At 31.8% G+C, this 21,064-nt stretch overlaps 1 pseudogene; it reads right to left on the reverse strand.

The window, feature by feature from the left end:
* Positions 1-10,868: 10,868 nt before the first annotated feature.
* Positions 10,869-21,064, reverse strand: part of LOC149558812 (rust resistance kinase Lr10-like) — a 78,721-nt pseudogene continuing 68,525 nt past the window's right edge.

A 21,064-nucleotide genomic window follows, 5' to 3' on the forward strand; every position in this document is an offset into this window, starting at 1 on the left:
GGATTCTTTTGCATTTCCAAGAATTTTATTGTGCCACTAGTTGAAAGTACCTTGAATCCAAGATTGATTAAACCATTTACAACTATGGGAAGACTTGATTTTGTTGAATTGTCAAAACTTAGGAACACAGTTCATGGAAGGGGCAATATTTGATTAAAGACAATTTTTACCTTTGCAAATTCCATCACAAATTCAAAGACTATTCCCATCACCTCTCTTATACTTCTCATTTTAGGGATGAGCATTGCATCACAACCTTGAAACTTTTCAAATGGAATTACCACTTCTTTGATGAACACATGATGTGTAATAATTTTATGTCTAAAACCAATGTCTTATAAAGACTTTTCTCATATTACAAGTACAATATCCTTTGATAACGGATGACCAATAAACTTGTTGACAAAAGGGACTATTCAGAATGCCCTAGTATTTTCTTCAATGAGGTAAAATTCAGTAGTATGAGTTATTGCATCTTGAAAATTCACTAATCAACAAACCTCACATTGATTTTATAGCTTATATATCCAAGTTATAATGGTTGATAAGCATGTAGTTGAGAGTTTTTGTTGGAAGAAAATAGGATGAATCTCCAAAGTGTATGTCAGTTTGTTTGATGTGTTTCATAATACCAACAACAACCACACTACCTTCAAAATCTGAAAAATAATCTATATCAATTTCACACACATCAATGAGATACTTGTCAATAAGTACCATCTCTTTTGAGTGTTCTGAACAATAGTCTCTAAATATTGCTTCAATTTGTCATTACTATAGATAATTTCCACTATGCGGCCACCTAGAACATAAGATGGTTTGACAACCACATGGTATCTAATGTTTCCTTCTATTATGAAAGCATCTTCATCACTTTTCTCTATTCCTCCTTAAGGCATTTTGATTTCTAGCTGATTCAACACTGCATTAAAGATGAATCTTAAGAGAAATCAATGATTTGTATAATAGTATGGTTTGAGAGTATAGAAAGATTCTTTGGGTTCAATAAGAACCATCTTTAGAATGTGCGAACACCAAGTTAATAAGGTAACACACTGGCATATCATTGAATGTAATTTGCAAGTATAAATTCACAAATTAGATGACTATGTAGTCTATAAACATAAAGAGTGAATACTTTCATAAAGACTTGTATCAAAAACTATAAAATAGTCATAAGAAATAGAGTTAATGACAAGTCCCAAACGATATGAAAAAAAAAATAGTCAAGTAGTTTGACAAGGGAAGTAAAAGGGGAATTATCATCTCAAACCATAATCCAATAGAAATAAGTAGCAACATCAACAATAAGTAAGAAAAGGTATATCATTGTCTTATGTAGTACTAAATTGTCTTCCACATTTTTGTATAGTTCATTAATATACCTTTTGCTATTTCTACTCCAATTGTGCTTTCCAATATTCCAATATTTAATGGTTGCCTAACTTTGTTATTTCTCACTATTTTTGTGGTCTACTTGTGTCTCTTCACACTTAAGGCAAGTGACTATGCCTTTCCACTTAGTTTTGAATCTAAAATTTTATCTTTTAATCAATCCTTAAAGACCTTGTCATTTGGATATGTCTCAATGATGGTTCTTATTAAAGCTCATTGAACTATTGTTAAATTTTATTATAAATATCACATTATTCTTTTCTCTATCATGCTTCTCAAGACTGTTGCAAATGTCCTCTCTATTATAGTGACTTTTATCATGTAATTTTGAATCAGATCTATCCATATTCAATTAACAAATACTCTGAGATTTGTGTACATTTCTGAGCTTCATTATTAGCACATATTTTATGTAGGCCTTTCCAAAGGCTATCACAGGAAGCCTTAAAAGTCATAAGCTCTATAGGAGATGTTTATATCAACATTGATCATGCATACATTATGACCCATGGAGCCAAGAATCCTCTTACATCTATATTGCACATAGGTGAAGTTGCCATCACAATGTGTTTATTACTACTCTTTAGGTCTATGATGGCATTCATTAATACAACATGGACTGCTACATATGTTTTCATGCATTGTACTATCTTATTGATAGACCACTCTTGATGGTTTAGTAAAAAAACATTTCCATCATTATTTCAATATCAATTATTCTCCCTCTTCTCTTAGTTGATTTGTCCTTTCTTTTGTATTCTTTCATCAATTTCTTCAACCCCTGTTATTGTATGTAGCTATTTTTCATCTTACTATTGATGTTTCTACTCATTTCTATTGTATTGTGATTTATAAAAAAACATGAATCAATTTTAAAACTACATTATTACATTAAAATGGGCCTAAGTCTCAAATTTACATACTCGCACTAAGGAACTCCACATCACAATAAGGATGTTAGGCTGAGGTGGATACAGGGTAGTCAAGCAGATATGTTGATGAGGCAATTAAAGTAAACCAAGCATAGGTATCATAAAATAGGGCATAAAATGTTATGGTAGGAGGTCTAGGCATCAAAGATAGATCATTAAAGTCAAGATAGGTAGGCACCTTAATCCTACTTAGCATATAAAAGCACATAATCGATGGAGTTAAACTTTCCAAACCTCATCAAGTGACAAGCAATGATCAGGTTCAAAAGGTGACAGTCAAACAAAATTAGGTGGTTCTTTCTAAAGCATGATCCATGTCTAAATTTTCAATACCTTTCTTCATTGAAGTCACATAGATCCATGCTAGAAAGGGTCAATAGATCATTTTTTAAATCTTTGACAACCATTATAGTTTTGCATTAACATCTTATAGAGGAATTTTGTCAAAAATGTAACTTACCTTGTTCATCCATCCACATTTTTCTACAATCCAATAGAAAATCCATTTCTATTATGCTTTGATGGATGTTCATACCATGATGTAAGAATCCCATTTCAAAATTGATGAGAAGGATTCTGATAGGTGTTATTGAATTTAGTTTTATGTAGGCCAATTAAATTTTCCTAAAAGTAAACAACTAAGCTATAGGAGCAATGAAATGTATGTATGTATGTATGCATGCATGCATATAAACCAAGAAACATGTATCTGTATATATTGCCATGTGTTTCTTGGTTTATATAAGTTGAAACTAAACTTACATTGCAATTTTGAGATCATGGTTTATCTATGTGTGTATATCTATCTATCCATGTATATATCTATCTATCTATCTATTTATCTATCTATCTATCTATCTATATTTCATTATTTCATTATTTGATTCATTTTAGTTCTTACTATATTTATTTTTTACTTTTAGTTTATTAACCTTATTATTACTACCAATACTATTATTTTATTCTTCTTTATTATTATAATTAGTTTTTTTTATTTTATTTTATTATCTTTTATCTTAATCTATAAGCTTGTTTATAGAGATTGTTCCTTCTCCTCATGTGTCATTATTATTTTTTATTTTATTATGTTTATCAGTTCCATTTTTATATTTTGTGCTATTATTATTACTTTTACTATTATTTTGATGATTTTTTATTTATAATTCATTAGAGCTATATTGTCCTTTTGTTGGGTCTTAATTATTTCACGAGTTAGCTTTTGAGTCTTTGTTTCTTTGGTTTGGTCCTCTATTCACTCTCTTATTTTAAATGCAATCTTATTTTCTCCTCTGCATTGGGCCTTCTTCCCCCTTTGTCACTTGGCCTTCTATTCCTATTTCTCTCTCTTTCCTTGCATCTCTCATGCCCCTTTTTATATGAAAAGTATGTTATTGTTATCATTTACTTGTTTTGTTCTCTATTATTCATCCTCATGATGGATTACAGAGTGTGATATGAAATGTTGATGCAAAAGAGAACACAATTCAATCTAGAAACATGTAAAGAATTATTATTTTTATTATTATTTTATTTTATTTTAAATATAAAATTTATAAAATACTAGTTCTCACTATTTATTAGATACATAAATTTTATTTTTTATGAAATACTTTTATATCAAGGTTTAATATTTATTAAACAATGTTTCTCACTATTTACTAAATACTAAAATATGTTAAACGTAACAATAATAAAATAATGTTATATTTTATAAAGATTTTTATTATATAATGTTAATTTGATTAATAGAGAGTATATTTTGAGATAAAAAATAATAATTCTTTTTTTATATGCAATGATAGACTTCGAGTTTTCTTTTGAGTACATGATGTTTTTATTTTCTTTACAAGTTTATAAATAGATTTTGAGGACTTTGATTGCAAATTGGGGTGCTTTTGAATTCATTTCTAGTTCAATATTAGTTGAGAGGAGATTTGAGAAAGTTAACTAATAACTATGTATTGCTAGAATAAAAAAATCATTGGTGAGTAATATGTGTTTTAAAATGGTTAACGAATGTGTTAGTATGATAAAAAAAACATTGATCATTCATTTACTCATTTGTTTGGGTGACTAATTTTTAGTGACAAAGTATTAGTCATTTATTTGATCATTTATTTAGTTAGCTATCTTTGTCTAGCCTTGTAATTTTACTTGATGACCAACCTAGTCATTTATTTAGTCAGTTATAAATATAAATTATAAAACATTACTAGAATTGATCACTTTTAGTCTCATGACTAGAATTTTTAGCCTTCTGAATAGATTTTTTTGGTAATGTAGTCATTTATTTGCCAAAATTTTACTAGTAAACACTGTTGGACATTTAATAAATACTAAAAAGTACATCCATCAAAGTAATTTAATCTTGTCCTTGATCTCTCCCTTTGTCTCTAATATCAAGTTAAAAACTATAACACAGAAGAAGAGAGAAGCCCGAGGAGACACACCAATATGGGCTATGTAGATACAGGCCTAGTCCATTCTTTTTACAAAAAAATATATTATAAATGTATAAGAAGTCATATACAATGTCAATGGTGGATAGCTGAAATAATAAGAACATGTTTATCATGAGCTTGGATGGAAAAAGATGGCTGGTCTAGTCTATGGTATATGCTAGCCACATTCACAATTATTAATTTACCTTTTTTATAATGAGAAGGGAGAGCACATCCTATAGAGGTCTCTACCTATGAAGAATAATATATGAAAGGATAAGGAGTAAACTTTCTCAATGCATAACTAAGTTACTCAACAATAGAAGGAGCTGAGCTTGCTCAATAAAAGAGGAAACTGAGTTACTTGATAAAAGATCAAACATATAGTAAACACTAAGTAAATGTTAAAATCGTGAACCAATTGTTTTAACCCACCACATAAACTATGAAAATAAACCCCAAATAACTTGCACATGGCTTGCCAAATTAGTATGCATCAACTCTAATGGTGCTCTATCCCTTTTGGAATTACCAAAATTAAAGGGCAATCTATGTTGCTTACCCAAAATGCATGCCTCATAGTTGGTACTAGATAGTCCAGCACTTGGAAAACCATCCAGTATTCTTTTGTTGGATAATAAATTCAAACCAGCATAGCCAAGAGGTCCATACCTTAGATGTCATAACTTGGAAGGGTATTCAATCATAGTTCTAAAAGTTGATTGCTTTTGCACTATTGTACATACTTTCTTGGGAGGTGCAACAATAGATTGGGAGTTGAATCATGTCTCAATCTTCAATCAAAACATCTAGTTATATCTCATTTGGATTTCTGCAACAACTTTCTTGCTCCCATATTTCACATGAATGATACACTATTCATTTTCTAGCAACACTTTGTAAACATTTTGAATGAGTTGTCAAACACTCATTAGATTATGCTTTATACAAGGGGCAAAGTAAACATTTTGAATTTCTTTCTTCTCACCTTGGTTGGTGTGGATCATAATCATTTCTCACCACTGGAACAGTTCCATTATTCCTCATCTTAATTTTAGACCTATCATTTTTATCAATGAAAGAAAAAATACTTTCATTACCACTCATGTGATTAGTTCAATAGATGTCCAAATACCAAACTTTAGGGCTGCCTTTTTCACCAATATTGCACATGATGAAGGTTGTATTGATCTTTTTTTCTCCAATGTTTTCATTTGCAACATTAACATGTTGTTGTGGCTGGTCACTCAATTTCTTCTAGCATTCATTTTCATAATGCCCAAACTTGTCAGAATAATAGCATTCAACATTTTTCTTATTAGAGCTATTATTTCTTCTTCTTCCTTAGGGTCTATTTTGAGAGCTACTTGCTGAGTTTTCTCCTCCAACATTTGTTTGTCTAAAGTTACCATGTCCTCTTCCTCTAGAACCAAATCTAGAGTTGTTTCTTCATCTCCCCCTACCTTTTGCATTGGTTTGAGCTCAAAAAGTGACCTCTTAAGAAGAATTTGATGATATATTAATAAGGTGCTCATGAGTATGGAAAGATCTCATCAAATCATCAACTATCAACTTAGAAAAGTCTTTTGACTCTTTAATGATAATCACAAGCATATCAAAATTTTGAGGTAAACTCGTCAAAATTTTCTTCGTGCTACTATTTGTTCTCCAATATTTTCTCAATTACCTTTCAATTGGTTTAACAAACTAGAGACTCTAGTGTTGAACTTAGAAATAGATTCACTCTCTTTGATAAGAACTCAAAATCTCTTCAAACCATTTGCAACTTCACAACACAAACTTAATTAGCTCCTTTAAATGTAGTCTCAAGAATATCCCAAGATTCTTTGGAATAACTAGCTACTAGTACTCTTGAAAACAAGGCCTCTATCAAGGCTGCTTCAATCATGCTCATTGCCTTAGCATGGTTCCTTCTTGTCTCTCTCAACTGAGTTTTCTGATTGTTTGTGAGGGCAATGAATTGAATATGGTATGTGGTATCTATGAAACCACTTATCACAAGATCCCACAAATTATTAGCTATCATGATTGTCTTCATTTTTCTAGCCCAAACATGATAGTTCTATCCATTAAAGGATGATGATTTCTACCAAACTTTTCTCTCGTCTCTAGCCATGTCTCTTGCACAATAGCTTCAAACACCCAATGAAAACAAATGCATGAACTCACTAGGATGAAGGGCTTAATAGCTATGATACCATGTGATAAATAATATATGAAAGGATAATGGGTTAACTTTCTAAAAGCATAACCTAGCTACTCAACAATAGAAGGAACTAAGCTTAATAGGCAAAAGAGGAAACTAAGTTACTCGAAAAAAGAAAAAACATAACAGTTAATGCCAGGAAAATGTTAACACCACAAACTAGTCATGTTAACCCGCCCCCCCCCCCCCCCCCCCCCAGCCCCCCCATAATCTATAAAAATAAACCCCAAATCACAAAATAAGAATAGAGATTGCTGCTCTATCTTTGCCAACAAACAAATGCACATTGGAATTAATATTCAAATGTAGACATTCAAATCATGAGAAGAGATGTGCAATTTCTTGCTTGCATGTATATTCAAAATGGATTACAACTAGCAATACAAAAATAAAATTCTACAAAAAATAACTACTACTTTTACTAAAAAAAAAGTCTTTAGTACTCAATGGCTACATACTAAGTTCAACCAAGCTTCTATGAGCTTTATAATAATCTAGAGAAATCACTACTCTATAGATAGAAAAAAAATTAAGCTACAACTACTGTTGTAAACACTCAATCAGAAATAAAAGAAGGTTGTTTTATTTTCTCTCTACTATATGCTATCTTCTATATGCTTCTCTACTCGTCTACTCATCTACTAGAACATTGCCTTCTCCCTTATTTATAAGTCAGGAAATGTCACTGCTAAGTGGTTGATAGAGCTGCTTCAAAAACTTAATTGCTAAGTTATGGTTTAACAAAGAATAAGATTTCTAAGCATCAACTAATTTTGACCTATTGACATCCTCAAGATGCTCAAGCTCCTTTGTTAGGAATAAGAGGTCTCAACCTTGGATAATTCCTATTCTTATTATTTGTTTTTTAAAATGTATTTTTTGCAAATAATGTTGATGTGTCGGCATCTTGAATTGTGTATAAGGAGATCATGGCTAAAACAGTTATGATGGATTCCTATGACATGTAAGAGCTATGTTAGGAAGATTCAATGATAGGTGAGGACATGTGGCAACTGATAATTTTGAGTACTCTACACTCAAATGATAAAACCCTAGTACGGTTTACCTTTGGGAGTAGCCCTAAAAGTGAAGAGCATGTTATAAGAATTTTTAGGGTTGCAAAGACTAGGGATGCGAGAAAGTGTATCGTTGGTACTACAAGTTGCTACTGGTGTCTTCTGTTGTCTCTATTGAACTTGCATTGCAAGTGTATTGTAACCTTGTGTTGAAGATAATACATTGTGCAGGTTGTGGAGGGGTGGGGTTGTTTTATCGAAAGGTTTTTCCCTACCATAAAATCTTTGTGTTATGTGTTTCTTTCCCTATCTATTTTCTTTATGCTTGCTTGGTTGAAATATTGTTGTTTACATGATATTGAATATGTAAGTGTAAAAGATTTTAATAGGATTTGCACCATACTTCTCTTAAGAGATTAGTGTAGGAAGCTGTTTTCGCACCTGAGTTTCCTTACATCCTTCAAGCTGCTGGGAAGTAAATGAGATGCCCAGGAGTACAATCAGAAGGAGGCTTCAGACAATTAGATTTACTTTCTAAATTCCAACACTACCAACAATTATATTTAAAAGTCCCACTTTGAAAAAGGAACGTCTATAAGTAAATCTTTCTCTGTTATCCTTTGGAAGAAGACAAATAATTTATATGAATGAGATAAACAAGACAAATAATTCATATGACTAAGATAAACAAGTAGAAAAAACTGAGGCTTAGAGTATAGCAGAGCAAAAGAAATATGAAATATAAAAATGAATCTGATTTATGTAAGAAATGGTTCATGTTGCTTTGTGATGCATGTTGTTTTATAGCTCAATATATAGCAGCAACAAGAGAAACATTAGAATTAAATTCATAGTGAGTAACAAAATGTATCAGGAGGGTTTTCTTTTAAGTACCAAACAATGAACACTTGCCATATCATTCCAAAGCACTGAAGCTTATGTTATCATGCCAAATATTATGTTGAGATCTAGTGATTGTGCAACACTGTCATTATTGCTACAAGTGACTGTGCTGCCAATATGCTCTCTCCTTGTGCTAAAACATCCTGCAAAATTGAAGCAAATTTAAAATTGATGTAGAAAATTAGTTGACACAAGTTATTTTCTACTATCAATCTAAAACCCTATAGAATATAGATTTGATCCACTGCAAACATTTGGAAAAGAAAAGTACAAAATATTTCAATGGACAATTCTCTAATACAATTGAGTGTCATTTTCCTCTTTGGCTTGATATTCTTATTCATCACTGGGGCCTAAGGTTTCCTTCTTGTGTGTGGGCAATTTTGATTTGCATGCATAGAGGGCCAGTAAAGTTGCGTGCAATAGCCCTAAGGTGAAAATATCTAAAGCCTTTCATATTTTATGTTAAAATCTAGTTAAAAATTTGACACTAAGCAGGGTGGTCATTAATGACCTCTCATGTGATTGACATTACTAGTCTTTTGTGAATGACACTCTATTGCCTCTATAAACTGCCACACCATCATTTCTTGTCTTATTTTTCTTGAAATGTTTCAGACGATATGGAAAATACTATTACGAAAAATGACAACACCTAATAAAAAAAAATGAATCTATATTTTTTAAATACATTTTATTCTTAAATTTCATAGATACTATGGTTTGTGACATGATTTTTTCATCTTGTTTCATTCCCAATAAAGAAAATAATGCTAAAAGAACAATTCAAAAACTAACAAAAAAAATATCACACTATTCTCTAAAAGCAATTTTGTGAACACTAAAAATGGTGACTATTAATTTTTAAATTTTCATATTATCTTTGAAACAATATAAAATAAATCAAACAAAATAGTGAAATAAAACCATTATATAAAATAATAAATCCTTCAAATTTTAATAAGAATAATTTTTTAAATAACTGAAAATGATTAAATTACAAATAGCAGAAAATTACGATCAGCAAAATTATAAGAGTGTTTTCATCAGCAAAACCAGTTAAGACACTATATTCTCCTTTACAATCTTTGCTTCATCTTACTCAAATGGCACTGTAAAGCATGAACGTAGCTGCAGAAATTATCTATTACGTATTATACAAAAACATCCTGTTTTCATTTTGTGGCAAGCCGTCAAAGAGGCTGTAACTCCCAACAGATATTTAACTTGGTTGACTTCCACGTGGAAATGTTCGTTATATAATAATAGTTTAAATTAATTTCAAGAACATTGAATGAGTTCGTAAAAATATTTAACTAAATTGAAGAAGTCAAAACAAAATGAAATTTGGATGAAGTAATTACCCCTGCAAAATCTGTTTCGCTACCCCTTTCGAGCATGTCCTACAATTTAGAGACACCCATCATATTTCTATTTTTCTGGCATCGCACAATTTCAGTGATCGTGACGATATTTTTTGGCAAAGCAAAGACAGTGGCATTATAGAAGTAGAACAATAAAACATAAAATGAACACATATGCTTCCTTAAACAGTGCTTTCCCTGTTTGCAGCCAAAAGTAGAGAACAATTCTGTATATATTAATACATTTCTTGATGGTAGAAGTTTCACAATTTCAAAGCAAGAAATATTCTGGCAGCGTTAACATGATACTTTAAATAACAAGCTAATACGCTTTCAATGGTGACAGTTAAGAAAGGCGACATAGACGATATGTTGCGAATGTGACCTTTGTAGATACTTAAAAACAGTGAAAAACAGAGTAAACAGGGCACAAAATTTGTGGACTCAAATACGGATTCATCGTTGATATTGCAAATCTGAACCTTAAATTGCCTCTGTTATGAGGTCTTTACAGGAATGGCATTGTCTTGTTTTTGTTTGTTTTAAAGATTTTTACAACCTCTGATCAGACATCACAAGCTAGAAGATGATTATGAGGCTACTGATTGGACTGGTGTATCAAATGGAAAAGGTTGAGGGGGTATAACGATATCAACAGTGCCTTGTAACATTTGAATCACTTTGCTCATGGAAGACCGGTGAGAAAGGTTGTATTGAATGCTCTTCGTCATCTGTTATATCTTCTAGTCCTCTCAGCTTTCTGAATTCTCCCATTTCCACCTGTTTGGACGCCTATTCTGGATGGTAGAATTTGCTGGATCTGCTTGCTCTCATAGACCACACCACTGGAGAGAAACATGGCTATCTTCCCTATCCGTTAATTTTGCCAGACCAAAATCTGCAACCTTCGGGTAGAAATTGGCATCCAACAACACATTATGAGGTTTTATGTTACAGTGCAATATCCTATTTCAGCATTCATCATGTAGACATTCATAGTGGGTAAATGTGGTGAATACATCTCAAATAAATTTCTAAATTCTTGTAAAGACCTTGATAGAAACCTTAACAAAACTGGGTATTAGAAACAAAGAATAGAGCAATTATAGAAATGGCTAGAAGTATGTTGAAAGCCAAATGTTTTCCAAATCAGTATTGGGTTGAAGTTGTATCATGTTCAATCTATATAATAAATAGATAACAAAAAAGTGTTCAACTATGAGTGTGAGAAATATTACTCTCAAAGAAGAATAGATCAATAGAAAACATAGTGTCTATCATATGAAAGTATTTGGATGTGTTGCATATGCACTTGTGTCAGATGGTTTGGGAATAAAATCATACAATAACTTGGAGAAAAGTGTATATTTTCTGGTTATAATTATGATTTAAAGGTATACAAACTATGGAATCTAATAACCAAAAAAGTTATAAGAAACAGAGATGTTCACCCATACAAGATGAAGCATGTGATGAATTTTGGATGAGATAATTAAAATGGAAGCCAACTCACCACAAGAGGAAAAATGAACATTTTGTATCAACAAGTACTCCTTCAAGTGTGATTCCTCCTATATCTATTCAAGCTCAATGAAGTTGTCAAATGACACAATCATGAAGTACAAGGTCAAGCCCATGTGCGCAAGCAAATACAACAACAAATATGCAACAAACACCATCTTCAATTCAAACTCGTGGTGCTATTCTGTCAAGTTTGTAATGTACATGTTTATGTGGTATGTCAAACCACACAATAGAAAGCTTGAGGAAACATGAGATCATAATTTAATGTACATCTATGAAAAAGACAATGGTAAAATAAGTGCATATTAGACTTCTCATTTTCCTTTACATTCACATAATCCTCCACTAGCATAGTGATAAAATCCTTCATGTTAGGAGCAATTACAAACATCTTTTAAGGGATACCTAGTTAAGAATATCAATAGCCTAGCTAAAAGATATAATTAAAGTTCTATTAAGAAAAACCTCTTAAGGGATTTCAAAATCTTTCTAAGAATTATCTAGTTAGAAGATTTGGACTTCAAATTCTATTAAAGATCCCTCTCAACCTATTAAGAATGACCTCACTAATAGATTTAACTTGCATACCTATTACAACTTGAGTTGACATGGACACAAGATGCAAATGATATGATTATGACACTTCACACATGAAGTATTAACTTCAACATTCATCACTAACCAATATCTACATCAAACAAGAAAACTTCAATATCACAGCTTCATTTGCCAAGCAAAAACCTGATTTCTTGATTAATATATAATAAATCTTTTAAGGTTGGTAATATATTTATCCATGGTCTTAAATTAGGTTGGCCTACTAACCAAATATTTGCATTGATTGTGAATTTTTTTTTCTTGAAATCTTTTGGATTGGTTCAAATCATAGTTCAGTAAAAAATTTAAATGATATAAACCATAAGATTGGGCAAATGATCAATCAAACGAAAATACTCATCCTATTTTTTGTATAGTCTCTCTTGATTCTATGATAACTCTTGCAAATATTTAGCTTGACCTGAGTAGATGCCAACCCCATGACCATGCATCTTAACTTGATATCCAATCTTGGTTGAAGTGGAAGCAAGAATGTCGGCTTGATTAATGGAAATATTGGTGAGAATCCAGTGCCCAAAAAACCTACAAATTCCTCCACAACGTTCATCCACAGAGGGTGAGTCAGGGCCTAAGATTAGGCCGAAAGCCATATTTGATGGACAACAGGTTAATATTTGTGTATTACCCTTTTTTGGTCCTAAAGGGATGGAATAGGCTAAGTTAGCCATCTTAATTATGATTTTACTGTTTAAATTTAGAGGGTGTCCCCAAAAAAGTGGGGTCTGAATGGGGTAGAGAAAATATCTCAAGCCAATGTTTGAATTCCAATGTGGTGTGAGAAAAGTAAAAAGATAGACAACACATTGGGTAACCCACAACATACTCTAAGGAAAAGCTTGAAAAAACTTTTTTAAATGGGTAATTGTACAAAAATTGACATATGTAGGTAGATAGAGAATACCTAGGGGTACAAGATAACTCTTTCTAAGGAACCTAGAAAAATAGCTCTATAACTTATGGAGTAGGAGTGTGTCCTCAAAGGAGGTCATAATGACTAGGTCTGGGTGACTATTTACCAAAAAAGCAGGTCTTCAAAAAGTTGTAAGATGTTGTATGGGGGTTGACACCTACCTAGTGCCGAAAGGTTGAGAAGTTTGTTAACTGATGATAGGGAAGCCAACAACTGAAGCCCCAATGAATGATGGTCATAACTATAATGGTCCTAAGGTATCAAAATTCCTTGTAGGGTAAGTTTCAACTTGCATAAAAGGCATAATGATATGGGCACTATCTCAGAGAGAGACTCTATGAAATAGACATGTCAATGATTATGAGGACTACCTACATCTAGATAGAAAGACCTTATGAAGCTTTACTATTCCTTGGGATTGACTTTGGGCTCTTGTTTCCCAACTTAGGTGGAAGGCAAGGAAGACTCTCTTCTAGGGGGGCATGAGCCATCAATGAGATACCACTCTAGAAAATCCAAAATTCTTACCTTGTGATTGAATCTATTATCCAAGTGATAGTCTAAAGTAGAGAGTTTCTATGGGGCGTATGACTCCCAAAAGGTAATGGATGTGTGCAAATGTTTCCTCAAGAAAGCCAAAAATTGGTCCTTGAGTCCAAAAGAAGAAGGGAGCTTGACTACAAGACTGACCCATTGAGTAAGGGCAAAAGCTAGCCTCAGTGATCCAACGATGCCAAGTGGAAGGGTAGTCACTCAAATGATACCACACATTCCAATGTCTAACTATAATATATGGAAAAAATATAAAATGTATAATTTAGATTAAAAAAACAAAACCTTCTTTCTTGTTGTAATTTAGATTCTACACCACAAATACTCTTCCCCAAATCAACATGCACATTTATTGTGAATTGTAACATGTCCCTTATTAGAACAACCAAAGATTTATACTTCTTTATATCTGCATGATGATTTCTCAAAGTTTTTAATCCCATATATATACTCTTACATTCTAACAAGTATGACTTTACATAAATAATAATTATATTATATTTGATAATATAATTATATTATAATATTTATTTTTTGATAATTATATTATGTTTACAATATAATTATATTAATAATTATGTATTAATAACATATATTACACTAATATAGATTATATGAAATATTTTAATATCAATATTTCTACTTATAATATATTTATTTTATATATTTAGATTATTAATATTTTTATATTAATATAGTAAATGACAAAATAAGTGTTTGGATTTTTCAAAAATCTATGTGTAGACTTTCGGTAGGCAATATATCAAATACCTGATATATTATGGTAGGCTTTTTTTCTATGGTATTAAGTGTGGGGAAAAAAGTCAAATCAAATTTCAAATCTCTTTTGGATGTTTTTGGAATATTTTTTATTCCACATTTCCATTTTTTGGCCCACCATGATCCAACACATACCCTCTATTATTATTTTGGCACTGGGATAAATGGATGACATAGTGAATAGATTATCTTAGGTTAATGAATAACCTATAGTAAAGGGGCTCAGGTTAGGAGATTCTTGTCCTAGTAGAAAAGAGAGTATTTTGCCACACTAGGGTGACTATACCTCTCACAATGGCTCTTTGACGGTGCCTCTTTTGATCATTGAAGATGTGTGCTAAATTTTTTATCTCAAAAGTCTCTGGTGGTTATTTGTTTAGCTCTCATTTCCCCTTTGATGCTAACATAAGTTTGGTAAATGTCTAAAAGGGAACCCTAAGGATAAATGAAGGGTGATATTGAGTTAGAATCTAAAATTGGGAAACCTCCTAGGAAAACAACTAGTACAAAAGTGACAACATGAGAAATTTCTCAAGGGAGGAAACTCACCTAGGAAGATACTTAGAAATAAAGGAAATGAAATTTATTTTATGGAGTTTGAGGGGATTCAATAGCCATAAGAAATAATTTCCTTGAAGAAAACTATTTTTGAAAATAAGGTGGATATTATTCTCATTCAAGAGGTTAAAATGACTAGACTGAATTTTAAGATCCTTTCTATTATAATGATAGAGTAGGTGCCTCTGAGAGAATTACAAGGTTGTGTGATCCTAGAAAAGTTATAGGTAAGGAAATATTTTTAAACACCAATTTCCTAATTGTGGAGTTTACTGATAATGATGGTAGTTGGATTCTCTTGGATTTTTATAATTCCAACACTTCGGAAGTTAAGCTTCATTTATGGGAGAATATTCTCATGCTATAAGATTTCATGGAAAAGAAAACATCATATGTGGTGGGGATTTTAGCACCCTCTTTTTCCCTCAAAAAAATTGGGTGGCTTAGAAGACTACTTGGATAACATGTATGACCTTGTAAATGTTTTGAGAGAAAATGATCTCATGGGCATTGACCTCCATGGAGCTCCTTTTACTTTTTCCAATAATAGGTTAGGCCATAATCTTATCCAAACGAGACTTGACATAGTGCTCATAATGCTAAAATTGGAGGTTCTCACATTCACCACCCTTTGAGTGTTCCCTAGAATAATTTTTTTATCACTCCATGCTTTTTTTGGTTGGTCATCTAATTGGCCATCAAGGAGGAGGCCCTTTAGATTTGAGATAATGTGGAATTCTCACCCTCAACTCAAAGACTATGATCGTAGGTGGTCAAATCAAAAGGTTTAAGGAAATTCCATATTTATTATTGTGAGAGAATTGGATAATATCAAAAAATAATTTTTGGGATGGAGTAAATCTTCCTTTGGAGATATTTTTATACAAAAGAAGGATATCAAAGATAAATTGGATATCCTTTAGAGTGCTATGGCCAATATGGATAACTTTGAAATCACACAAGGAGAAGAACAAGAATCACATGCCAAATAGAGGTTTTTTGTAGAAAGAGAAGACATTTATTGGAAACTAAGATCCCATATTTAATGGTTCACAGAAGGTGATAGCAAAATGACTTTATTCCATAGATCTTCTTCCAATCATAACAAAATAAACAAGTCTATAACTAAATTACTTGATAGAAATAATAGGGAGTTGGTGGAGGAATATGATTTAGGAATGTGGGAAACTAATTACTTTTAGGATATTTAGAATGCCTAGCCCCAAATTCTTGATCCCAATACTAAGGAGACATTATTGTGGGCCATTACTCTATTATTGATGATGACATGAATTAGAATATTATTAAGAAAGTCAACAAGGAAGAAATTTAAAATATTATCTTTTCTATACCTGAGCTTTTAAATCTCTAGGATTGGATGACTTCCCCTTGTATTTCTTTTAGGAGCTCTCAAAAATCATTAAGTAGATCATTAAGTATGACCTAGTGCATGGTACCGAAGATTTTGTAATGAGAGGGTGAATCTCGAGAGAAGTAAACTAGACCTATAATATTCTTGTATCTAAATTTTAAGAGCCCACTAAAATGCAAGACTTTATACCTATTAATCTTTGTAAGATGGTCAATTTAAGATTCTCTCTAAGGTGGTTATAGTGGGGAAAATTTTATTTCTTTAGCATAGTAGGGAAGGATCAAGGAGATCAAGCCAGCCCATACTTTATTGCTTTAGCATAGTAGGGAAGGATCAAGGAGATCAAGCCAGCCCAAACTTTATTGCTTTAGCATAGTAGGGAAGGATCAAGGAGATCAAGCCAGCCCATACTTTTGCCCTTGAATCTCTATAATAGTTTTTTAATTAGACCTTCCTTTATGGCTTGTCATCAATAAGAGAGGTTAGGATTTTAAAAGAGCTCTTGAACTAATGTGTTGAAGTCTTCGGTAAACACATCACTTAGCAAAAGATAAACTTAAATTTATTTTTAACATGGAAATGGACTTGAAAAGAAAGCTAACCTAAGAGCTTAATCATGTGGTATAATTTATACATGACACATATATTGGCTTCATTCATACCATTAAGGATGTTTCCTCCTAGTTCTAGAACACAATTTTGGAGCACATAGAGAGAACACTTGCAAGTTGGAAAGGAAATTCTCTAAGTAATGAGGGGAGCTTATCCTCTCTCAATGGTATACATGTCTATTTCATATATTTGTGTAAAATATTTTATATACTTAGGAATTTCATAGATAAAATTCAATACAACTTCTTATGGTTGGGTACTAATGAGAAGTCTTAGATGAGCTTGGTTAGCAGGGACAAAGTCTAAAAACCCAAAGCCCTAGGGAATGAAATCTAAATAGAATCAGTGACATGAATAGGTCTCTCATGGATAAGGTAAGATTAAGGATGATTTAAAATGATACTAGATCATGCAAAAATCTTATGAATTAAATAATTAAAGGATCCTTCCTTTGATTATGATTTCTACAATAATCACCTCCCTAACAGATCAAATATTTAGACTAATGTGGACCAAAGTCAAAAACTTCTAAGGAAGGGGGTGGGATAGATCATGGGGAATAATTACAGTATTATATTTTGGAAAGACAATTGGATAGGATGTAACCCTCTTATTCATTCCTCCTTCAGCCCAACCAAAAATATGTGTACCTCCTTATATGGTTGGAGACTTAAGAATTATGTGCATAATAATGGAAAATAGCATAAGTTATCCTTGAATGTGTATGATGAAAAATTTAATAGATTTGTGTTAGAGATTCAAGGTATTACCAAGAGGTTTCATATCCCTCACTTTCCTAGAAAGGATAGTACCATTTGGGGTTTGAATTATTCTAGAAAGTTTACTATTAAATGAAACTATCACATCATTATAGGGTGAGAGGACAATGTTGATGTTTATAAATATATTTGCAATCCACATATTCTCTTGAAAGATAATTTATCTTGCTCTTAGTTATTTATGGAAGTATATTTTCCATTAATGAATATAAAGGATTCTAATTTGTCAATTGTTTTTCTCTTTGTAGCAATGAGGAAAATATCTTTCACCTCCTTATTCACTATCCTTATTTCAAGATAGTGTGGGAAAGAATCCTGCAAAGACTTGGTCTTTCCTCATTCTTTAATTATGACCCCCAACAATTTATTTCTAAATGGAAATTACTATTTGATCACCCTCTCCTAAGAATCATGTGCAACATTTTATCTATTTATGTGTGTTGGTACCTATGGAAGGAAAGAAACAATCACATCTTTAGAGAAAAATACTATCGCTTATGACCAATCTATAGATTTATTGAATATCATAAAGGAGTGTTGTCCCATTTGGAAATACAAATCTCATCCTATGCATCCCTCTAGATGTTATCACATTGTAGAGAATAATTAGGGCCTACCCTCTTTGGTCTCCAAGTTGACATTTCTTAAATTGTTGCTAGAAATAATGTTAAATTGAAACCCCCTCCAACATCTTGGTTCAAACTCCACTTTGGAGGACGATCCTGTGGATACTCTATGGATGTTATGGGAATCACAAGAAATGATCATGGTAAACCTATAATGGTGTATGTGGGAAGATGTGGACTGAATTTTAGAAATGTTGTTGAGGCTATGGGCCTTGTTTAGGTAATTAAAAGTGTCAATTCAATGGGTTTACTTAAATGGTGGTAGATGGTGACTCACATCTCATCATTTAGATGGTCAGAAGTTGAAAGAAAATTAGTTGGAAGGTGGCTACAATGATTAATTACATTAAGAATTTAATTCAAATATTACAAGATGTTGTCATTCAACATATCTATCATAAAGGGAACTAAGTGGACAACACTCTTGTTGCATACAAACATGACACCTTGGATTAACAAATTTGAAGAAATATAGAGGGCTTCCTATCTTATATTCAAACCCTTATCATAAGTGATAAAAGACAATTAAGTGGGATTAGTAAACTTAACATGTATGTTGCAATATTATAATGGACTCTTTAGGATGGTCACCTTTCAGGTGCGATGAGGGAAGTTTTTAAATTTGAAAGTGGTGGTTAAAAATTTATGATAACCCTCTATCATATTTATAGTGTATTTTTTATTAAAAAATTTCTATTAAAACATCAATACAATATCCAAGAAATGATACAAAGGAATTATGGAAGTAAAAAGAGGATGAGCTTATTTAATAATGATTAGCCGTCATAATTTCTTACTATGGTGGCACACCAAATGGAGTATTTACTCATAGTTGATTGTGTATTTTTCCCATGTAAAAGAAACTTCTAATGTGGGAATTATTCCCACTAAATTTTATTTTGTAATGGTCTATTTTATTTTTAAATAATGGATAAAAAAGTACTCCATCAACCTCTACAGTTTTTTCATTGTTGAACATGGGGTTAAGTTAGAATACTTAGAGGGTTTGGTTATTGAATTAGAGGAAGTGTAAATATGGGTGCTAATCTTATGTGTAATAATCCAAGCAATATGGTGGATTCCATAAAAAATATTGAACCATCTTAGACTTATCTATGTAAGAGGGTTCTTGTTTCTTCCATAATATGTCTTGAATGATATGATGAGAGTGTATTGATGTCATTTGTCAACTCCTAGAAAGACTAGTTTATTAATGGAATTTTGTTTGAGATTAATAAAGAAGTTATTTCTAGAACTAGTTGGATCTCCCATGAAGGCATGGAATTACATAAGAAAATGAGGGTTTCAAACAAAGCCAACCCGAGTAAATTCTTTCACCTTGATGAAGAGTCAATTCATATGTGTGGTGTTGATGAAGGAGAATCTCTTCTAGCTCCATGGGATGAGGTATGTTATTCTATAATGTGTTACTTTATTTTGTAAGGTAAATTAAAAATTTTATATTACAATTGTTTCCCTATCTTGAATCACCTTAGGAATTAGGACACTGCCTTCTCCTACATCCTATGTAGGATGATATTCTAAAAGCTAGGAGGAGAAGGAAGGAGGGAAAGTTCTATATTGTGTTGCACCAATCCTTCATGTCCCACATCTATAATTTAATAGGGATCTTTGTCCCTGCCAACTCATTCATGTTTAGGTCATCCCTTCCAACTTGTTGCCCTCAATTTCTACTTCTCCCATAGGTTGGACCATAGTAATGCTTCCCACTTTTCATCATGAATAAATCAAATGAAAAGTGGGCACAATGATTATTAAAGGATTCGTTCAAAGCCTAGGGTTTGAATGAAGCCTCAACATGCCTTCATGTGAATCCATGTGGTTTTTAGCTTCACATGAAAAAACATAGGCTTTCCACAAAGGCTAAGGCTTCATACAAAGCCTATGTGTCATGGTAACTCACAAGGGTTGAATCTGTATGCACCCTAAAATGGTTGCCTAGACTATGGGCCCCATTATTAAATTTATCATTTTCTTGAATCAATGGTCTGCAATATTTCATTTAATTAATTCAAATATATTTCCTTGATCAAATTCAATTATTTATTTTTCTAAGGTTGATCATTTTGTCCTAAGTCTTATTTAATTAAAAGAAAATCTCCCTTTTAATTAAATAAAATAAGTCCCCATTTAATTAAAAGAATACCTATCTTTGAATTAAATAATTCATCCACATTTAATTAATTAAGAGAAAAACCCCTCTTTTAATTTAATTAAATATTTCCTATTTAATTAAAATAATATTCTCCCTTTTAATTAAATAAATCCACACTTAGGCAAGAACCTACAATAGAATGGTAGTTTGTGAGCCTCTCCTGTGGGGGTCTTGGGTTTGAATTTTTTTAACACATAAAAATAATTAATTAATAATTAATCTATGCTTCGGCTGTTTATCTATGAAAAAAAAAATCCACACTTAAAGAGGAAATAAAAT

The sequence above is a fragment of the Cupressus sempervirens genome, chromosome 5 (assembly GCF_028749045.1).
Source record: "Cupressus sempervirens isolate cs-2001-9-10 chromosome 5, ASM2874904v1, whole genome shotgun sequence".
NCBI classification, from domain to species: Eukaryota; Viridiplantae; Streptophyta; class Pinopsida; order Cupressales; family Cupressaceae; genus Cupressus; species Cupressus sempervirens.